Source organism: Canis lupus, chromosome 24 (genome assembly GCF_011100685.1).
Source record: "Canis lupus familiaris isolate Mischka breed German Shepherd chromosome 24, alternate assembly UU_Cfam_GSD_1.0, whole genome shotgun sequence".
NCBI lineage: Eukaryota > Metazoa > Chordata > Mammalia > Carnivora > Canidae > Canis > Canis lupus.
Window position 1 is genome coordinate 41,969,869 of NC_049245.1, and position 9,236 is coordinate 41,979,104.

The 9,236-nt window shown below is 39.2% G+C and overlaps 1 pseudogene; it reads right to left on the minus strand.

Moving 5' to 3' along the window:
* Positions 1-4,150: 4,150 nt before the first annotated feature.
* LOC100688977 lies at positions 4,151-4,911 on the minus strand (annotated as a pseudogene).
* Positions 4,912-9,236: the final 4,325 nt, after the last annotated feature.

Genomic DNA, 9,236 nt, shown 5'->3' on the forward strand with positions numbered 1-9,236 from the left:
TGCCATTCTCGCCAACTTCATCTAGAGCCCGTCATTGTCTCTTTCAAGTGACTTTGGGCCCTGCAGGGGCTGAGTACATTACCCTATTCCCTGCCAGCTCTGCAGAGGGCCGGCGCTGTGCCTCCCTTCCGCCAACCACGCAGTTTGCCAGCAAATCTCTGAGCTGGGAAAATGCACACACATCAAAAGATCCGTGAGGAGGTTTAGGAGCCAGACACAGAACAGAGGCACAATTGTAATTCAAGTCATGACCACCAGCTCGATGAGAAGCCTTTGTGAGTGGCAACTGGCACACTCCTCGGGAGCATTTTGCGGTCTCTCCAAATAACACAGCCGCCAAGAGGCACCAAAGGCACTTTTGTGACTTTCCCCTCATAGCAACCAGGAGGAGGGAACATAATTCACTTACCCCAAACCCAGACAGGTTTTCCCCTCATTCTACACTTCCCTTAGGGTTTCCTCTACACAGAGAAGTAGCAGGAGAATCCTGTCTGCTGGCTTCTCCCGGAGGAGGGCACACACAATTAACAATCTTGAAAAAACATGCACATCAAAGGCCTCATTCCTCAAAAGGATCAGAGATGGAATTGCTTATTAGCAGATGCTGGAATTGGGTGCCAGGGGCATTTGTTCCCACAAATGGTTCCTTCTCCTGCAAGCATGCCACCTGACTCAAAGAAGCCCACTGAGAGGACAGGCTGAAAAGAAAATTAACTCCCCAATCCCTGCTCCCCACCTCATTCCCCCAACAAACAGAGAGGATTCAGGAGACAAAGAGGAAACCAATTTAATCCCATTTAGCTGCTTTAACGGTTTTGTTTGCTTCCTTGTTTTTTAATCAAGGCACTGGTTGGCCTACAATTCGTGGAGATTTTTCATTTGCCATTTTGGCATGCAATCTCTCAATCAATACTCCTCTTTCGCACATCCAAAAGGCAGGAACTGGCTTGACCATTCTGGGTTATTCAACTACAAGAAGAAATTGCTTCACTGAGACATGGATGACCTGCCAGCAATGACACTGGGGCACTCATAGTTTATTTTAGGACAGGGTCAATTTAGTATGTATTCATGTAAGCCAGGTAGCCTCCCTTAATGTGTAAGAGAGAAATCCTGGATGAAGTATAAAGCTATCTCTAAGCAGTTGGGAGGACAGGAAAATCCACATGTCATAAATCAACATTACCTCATTAAATGAGTCATCATCTCATTTAAACTGTAGAAACTCTGTGAGGTGTCTATCATTATTCCCAAATGGCAGGTAAAGAAACGGGTTCAGAGACGATAAGTGACCTGCCCAAGATGACACCAAGAAGATACAGAGAAACAGGCCACTTAACGCCAAAGAGAAAATGCTTCCCAGATTAACTCAGGTGACCCTTGAACAACATGCATTTGAACTCCCCAGATCCACACATATATGTTTTTTTTTTTAATAAATACAGTACAGGACTATAATGTATTTTCTCCTCCCTATGATTTTCTTCATAACATTTTCTTTTCTCTAGCTTACCTTATTGTAAGAAAGCAGCATATGACACATATAGCATACAAAATATACATTAATCGACTATTTATGTTATCAGTAAGGCTTCCGAGCAACAGTAGGCTATCCGTAGTTAAGCTCTGGGGAAGTCAAAAGTTTTACTTGGGTTTTTGACTGTAGGGGTGGGGGGTGGGGAATCAGTGCCCCAAACCTTGCATCATTCCAGGGTCAAATGTATAGTAGAGTGAGAACCATCAAGAATAGAACCCAAAAGACTTGAGTTTTCTACAGCTAGAAAAGACCATTCTAGCCACAGGAATGTGAGAGATGTTCAATGTCATCTCCATCCTCTCCATGCTCATTCTGAGTGTCCTAAACTTCACAGAACCTGGTGTCAATTCACATTTTCTTTTCAAACACCCAAACTCTTATTTTCCCCCTTTAGACTGTGAACTTCAGCCAAAAAAGTTATTCCTCCCTGTAGGGGATCCTCAAAGTCCACATCAAGGAATGTGACAATGATTGTGCCAGTTCTGTTATCTCTTTCAATGTACTTCCTAGCTCTCCTAAAAATAAGTAGTTGTGCAAATGCTTAGGAAATATATGTATATATACACACACACACACACATATATGTATATATACATTTATATAAGAAATACATATGTATATATTTGGAAAAATATACATGTATATATTTGGAAATATATATATGCGTATATATTTGGAAAATACATATCTGTATATATTTGGCCACAGTGCTTCTTTCTAAAACAGTGCAATTTGGGGAAAAGAGGGGCACAGGATGGTGAAGAGCAGGGAGGTAAAGAGAAATGTTGACATTTTACTCTGAACACTTTTTTTGGCCCTTCTTTTTAATAAAAAAAATCCCTATGTTTTAAAGTCATTTTTAATATAGTCGAATAATGAGTGATAATCAGTTGTATAGAGAATAACAATCTCTTGGGAGGGATTTGATTGAATATGCTCCAAATTTTGTTGCAGAGGAAACTGTCTTCAGGAGGATGGTAAATCTAAGTAGTTCAGTTGTTAGAGAGTTTCTTTCTTTCTTTCTTTCTTTCTCTTCTTTCTTTCTTTCTTTCTTTCTCTTTCTTTCTTTCTTTCTTTCTTTCTTTCTTTCTTTCTTTTACCAATTGACTGAGATTTATTAATTTGTTTTACATGGCAAATAAAGGAATAACCTTAAGGATTTTTGGGATTTAGATTTAAATGAATATATCTGCCTCTTTTACTTTGAGGTATACGGTGACAGAACAATGGAAACCGAGGTAGACATCAATGACTTCCTAGCTCCTGAACTGGTTAAACCTAGCAATGGGGTGGTGGTTGGCAAAAAGGAAGAGGGAGACACAAAGGCAAGAAATCTAACACAAGCTTTGAAGAAAAAGCCACAGGACCACCAATGGAATGAAAGAGCAGATTCCTGGGAATCTGCCTCAGGGTCAGCAGTCTCTCAACAGGAGCAATGAGTCTAGACAAACCAAGGGCTGCAAGTATGAACACATTTGTTGGGTCTCAACTGGATGCCTCCTTCTTGGTCTCCAGTCTCATTTCCTCCTGGCAGCCTTCTGAGTACCTAAATTGGAAACCTGACCACATCACTCCCTGTTAAATAACACCCTTCAGTGCCTCTGTACTGCCTAACATGTAAGACCCCAGCTCCTTCATCTAGCTTATCAGGATCCCACAATCAAATTCACCTCTCTGGGTCTCCCTCCTCCAGAGACAATGCTCCAGCCACACCGTTCCAGGCTGTTTCTTGCTTCCTTCTCTTTGCTCATGTCAGTCCTCTGCCGGGAAAGTCCTCCTCTGATCTTTACACAGCTAACCTAGTTCTCAAGATCTGGTTTGTGGGTTTTCCCTGAACCTTCCTTCAGATGACCAGGGGCATCTCTCTTTTACTGGAAACATTCCATTACAATGACTGGTTTGTGTGACTGGTTCCCTTTCAACACTGTGAGTTATTGAGGGCAGTTGCTATGTTTTACTCATTTTTAGAATCCCTGGCACCTACCATAGTCACCCAGTGAAAGTTTGTTGAGGGAAATAAAATTCCTTAAAGCGGGAAGGGGGGACCTCTGGGTGGCTTGGTGGTTAAGTGTCTGCCTTCAGCTCAGGGCCTGATCCTGGAGTCCTGGGATGGAGTCCCACATCGGGCTCCCTGCATGGAGCCTGCTTCTCCCTCTGCCTGTGTCTCTGCCTTTCTCTCTCTCTCATGAATAAATAAATAAAATCTTTTTTAAAAAATAGGGAGGCTTCTATGTACTATTTTGCAGTGGTTCAGTACATGAGCAGAGTTTAAAGGCTGGTTCGCTTTTTAATATCTAGGTGACTTCAAACAAGATTTTCCAACGTATTAATGAAAACCAACCCGGTAAAGTAAACTAACCCCATCTGATAGGGTTATTGGGAAGAGTAAATGAAATCAGGAATATGAAGTATTTAGCTCAATTCACCCAAGGTCAGATCTTTCCTCGTGCCTATGCCATGTGCCCCGGAATCCCAAATATCATTCCCAACACAGTTCGGGACAGTAAACAAAGTCTGTTTACCTAAGATATGTTTAATTGTAAGAATAAAGGTCAACTCTTCATAAAAAGGAAACTATGGTCCCATCTTAGAAGTGCTGCATGCATCCTTCTCTCACTTCTTTGAGTAGCAATATTTCTGGATTTCTTCTGCGAGCCATAGGCAGTGCAGGATGCACTTCTTTTCGGCAGCCAGCTCCTTTTCAGAAAACTGACCCAAAAGTTTCTGAACAAATATATTTTGATCTTTCAGGAAAATATTCTTATTGACTCCTACATTTGGCATGTTCTCCAGGGAACCAGATTTAAAATGGAAGCTTAAATGTCGGTTTCATTTTAGACCAGGCCTTTTCTCTTCAATTCATGTGAGTGGACGTTTGTTCTCTGTCTCCAAGCACACAGTCATTTTCATATATTGATCTTGCTTTCTTTCTTCCAATGTGGCGGATAGAAGAGAAAGCTCCCCAAAGAGGGAGACCAGCCAGGTCAGGTGAGAAATGCCACTAAACGCAGGGAAACCAAACCACTCTTCTTCCAATGGACCAGCTGTGAAGAGAAGAGACCCTTTCAGCAGATCTTTCCCCACCACATTTTCAGGAATGCAAACTCTTCCATCAAGAGTTCAACATGCTCCTCATGCAAGACCTGCCCTTTCTGCTCAGCCAGCTTCCACAAGTCCTGAGCTTCTGCCCAAGAGAGTGTCATGAGATATTCCACAAGGACATGCTTGCCAGCATTAAGGAACTGCCTGATATTGTCCGCACGGCTGGAACTTTCACTGCAGATATAAGCAACCTCAACCTCCTGGCTGGAAAGAGCATCTTCCAAAGAAATCTGCTGGACTTCATCAATGTTCCCAAGCTCTCGTCTCTGCATTCATATTGATCTCTTCCTTCAGTGGCTGTCGCGGGGCACAAATCTCCGGCCTCCGTGCACCCGCCCTGCCACCGCTACCTGCCTGGCCACGGAGGCGGGCCTGTTAGAGAGTTTCTTACCCCTGCAGTGGGGGTGCCACTGGCACTCCAGCAGAGCCTTTGCCCTGGGCGAGGACACCCATCCTTCAGAGGCTGAGAGTGTTGGCTGCTAATAGCTCACTGTTACTTCTTTCTCTAGAGAATTGTTCTCTGCCTTGTGGGAGCCTCCTACCTTTCCAGGGAGGTTATTTTTCTACCCATGTCCCATTCCCTGGAGGAGTAGGAGCTGCTGAAAGAAGTTGTGAGCAGCCAATGTCTGAGTGACATGGTGGTTTGAATGCTCGGCCTCCTAGACTCAAGAAGAGCTGGGATCAGGCTGAGGCTCAAACTCCAGCTGTGACCGCATCCTTTGCTGAAATCCTCCCCTTTGCCCCATCCTGCTTCCTTGTTTCCTTTCTTCTGCGAGCACTCCCTCAAAAAGTCTTTCACGAAGAATCCTTGTCTCAGGCCCTGCTGCTAAGGAGTACAACCCAAGATGTCCCCATTGCTCCCCACCAAAAGGGGCCACATAGTGCCTGAGCCTCTCACAAATGTATTCAGTAAACCTTCAATGAGCAGACAACTACAAACCTATTTAAATTATTCCAGGGCACACAGAAAGAAAAAAAAAAAACACACACATCCAAATTCATTTTGTGAGGCCTTGACATCACGGATACCTAACTTCTGTGCTTGTGCTTCTGACAAAGCACAAGAAAACAATCAATTGATCTGACATATAGGTATTAATGCAAATATTTTTAAGTAAAATATAAACATCAACAACAAAATTAGCTATTGAAAGAATGACTTACCATGCCCAGATGAGTTTCATAACCTATTGACATAATTTGCCCCATAAGGTGGTCAGGGACCATAAAACCTATGATCTTCTAAACATTAGAAAAAGATACTTGATTAAGTTCCATATTTATTTATTATTTTTAGGAATAGTGGATACTTTAATAGAGATATATAACATATAAAATAGATATAATAAAGACATCTGGAAAGTATAAAGGAAGAATAGATTTTATTTCAAAAGCAGAAAAAAAAGGTTTTTAAATTCAATCAAATAAATGTAATAAGAAACATAGGATCTTTAAAAACATGTAAAATATAACTATTAGAATATAGACGGTATTAATAAAAGGAAAAATATTTGCTACTCTTTTCTAAAATAGCTCAATCTTATTAAAAAAAATTAAATCTCCCTAAATTAAAGTATGAAGGTAATTCATGTGATCTCTATTAGAATCCCAAGAAGTCGATTTCATTGACTGGTTGAGTTTTTTTAGGAAAGAAACAAGATCTCAGGGAAAAATAATGATACAAAAATAACCAGAAAGACCCTGAAAAGCAGAGTAAGTAGGTGGCAGGAATAGGCTCAAAAGACAAAACATTATAAAGTTAGAGTAATTTAATGAGATAATGAATGTAAATTGCTTAACACATGCCTGACACAAGAATGGAGAGAAAGATTAATGGAACAAAATTGAATAAAAAAAACAGAAACAAATACAGATGGAGATTTAATTTATGATAAAGTTTGCATTTTAAATCACTGGGGAAAGATGGATTATTCAATGAGTGGATTCTGGACTCCTGCAAAGTTTTCTAAATATAAAATAAAGTAAAACTGAATCTCTACATCATTTCTTTTATCAAAAGTCATCTCCGTGATATGAACAGTAAGAAATGAAATCTTACAAGAGCTAGAAGAAAACATAGGAATTTAAGAAATTAATCTCAATTTCTAAGCAAGATCTTTCCAGTCTTGAAATAGGGAGTCTCTCTACTCAGTGGGTTATAGACATAACTATCTAATTTTTGCCTTTACTATCAAAAAACAAATAACCAACAGAGTAAAAGTATTTAAAATCCATATGACAAAATATTAATTCTCCTACTGTCAAAAGAACATTTAATTTAAAAGATTATCATACCAATTTATAAAAGTGAGACAAAGCTTTATAACATTGTTTATATAGGGGCGTATATTGTTAAATTGTATTTAACAATTTATATGTTTCACACAGTGTTTTATAAAGTCAATATGACTTTTGAACATATATAAAGATACCCACACTTGTCATTTAAAAATAGTAGCAAAGATCAATACATAGTGCTTGGGGAGCATGTGAATAAACATCTTTTTTCAAATCCTATTGTGCGAGTGAAGATGAATGCAAACCCTGGGGGGAGGGTGAGGAGCATTTGGCAAGATTTATACAAATGTAAAATGCACTGAATGAGGGTTCCTTCAATCCTTCTGCTCAGTACTTATTCTATGGACAAAGCTCCCTTTTCGCCAAAAAAAACTTTAGTACAAAGAGGTTCATTGCAGCACTAATTGAAAGACTGTAAACAATCCAAATGCCCCCCAGTAAGAAAACAGTTAAAACAAAAACAATCCATATCAGGTTTACTTATTTAATCCATGTGGACAAAGTTTAAATAATTAAATCAATAAACTATACACCACACAGGGGTTGTCAAATTTTTGCTGGAAAAGGTCAAGTAGTAAATATTTTAGGCTTTTCACACAACACAGTCTCTGTCACAACTACTCAACTCTGCCATTACATAAATAAATGTGTCTGTGTTTGAATAAAACTTTATTCATAATAGCAGGTAGGAGACTGAATTTGGCCCTGGGGCCATAATTTTCCTATCCCTAAGTGGATTTATTTATAGATTAATAAGTTATCTGGATTTATTTATAGATAAAGAAGTTACCTATATTTATTGATGGATGTATGGATACAGATATGTAGATAATGTGTGCATTTGTTTATGAAAAGAGACTCTGGAATGGTTTAAGTATATAATATATATTAAGTTGTATAAATATATTATAAATATGTGTCACATCATATTTTCATATATGTTAAATATTCATATTTGTTAAATAAGTAAACATTCCCTGAGCAATAACACTGCATAGCTGTGAAAAAATGAGGAAATCTATGTATTATACTATAGAAAACCTCAGACAAAATGAGCAGAAAATGCAAGTGGCAGGCCCATGGGAATAGTAGACTCCCATTTGTATTTAACAATTTATATGTTTTACAGAGTGTTTTGTAAATGATACAGAAGAAGCTGTTATTGTCTCTAGGGAGGGGACTGAGGAACTGGCTTTCTGGGGAAATAGAGAAAAATTCACTTCCCTGTTATCTTCTTTTTCACTGTTGTTTTTTTCACCATATGTATATGTAATTTTTTGAATGCAGAAAAGTATTTTAAAAAAATTAATACAATTTACGGAATGGGGCAGCAGAGTTTAGTAACCTAACAGAGTTTGAAAGTGAGGCATTTGGGCAGCTGGTATCCCAGCTAGGATGGCCATGGCAGTTATTAAAGTATTGAAATGTACCTAGACCAGTTGATAAATAACCATTGCCCTAACACCTGAAGTGTCCTCTGTCAGCCAGGCCACCCTGGCCTTTCCTCAGGAGTTGCCACTCCTTCCTCAACTCCCATGATTCAGCAACTGTGAGTTCTAAGCAAAACTCACAATTTCCCTGAGTTTCTTTTTATGCATCAGTGAAACATTGCCAGTAATAGTTGGCCTACCCGGCCCTGGAGTATGAAAGGAGGTAACATATCTAAAAGCGCTCTCTGCAAAATATAAAATTCCAGGCTAACATAAGATAATTAACATCATTTTTTTGCACTTAGAGCCTGTCGGCAAAGATAATGTAAAGTATTTGTTCTAGGAACACAATCATTTTCTACCATCCTGGCTCAAAACATCACCTTTCATTCATACCTCCTTTATAGCGAGAATAATAGTATTGTCTAGTTTTTTGAATATGTGTCAATTTCCTTTGCTATCTAGAATTCCTTGAGGACAGAAAATGTGGCTTATTTATTTGCACATACTCAGGACCTGGTATAATGGCTGATGTAGACTCAATATGTCTGATGAATAAATACATAGCAAGGGAGCAAAGGAGCAAAAGGAGAGAGACCTACAAAAAGAAATTTGGTTTATGTGTTAAGACTCTACTTCCCAATAGCTTCCTGAGTAACTCAGTGACTTAGTTCATAGCAGTCGTCTTGCGGTAAGAACACGATCGATGAAGTATTGCTTGAATACACAGATAGGATTCTAACTCCTTATGATTTATTTGACAAATATTTGAGCGCCTACAGGAATCATGGTAGGTACTTGGAATTCAATATGAGCAAAGCAGACACATCTCCATCTGTCTTGGAACTTGTGGTCTAATGGGTGAGTCA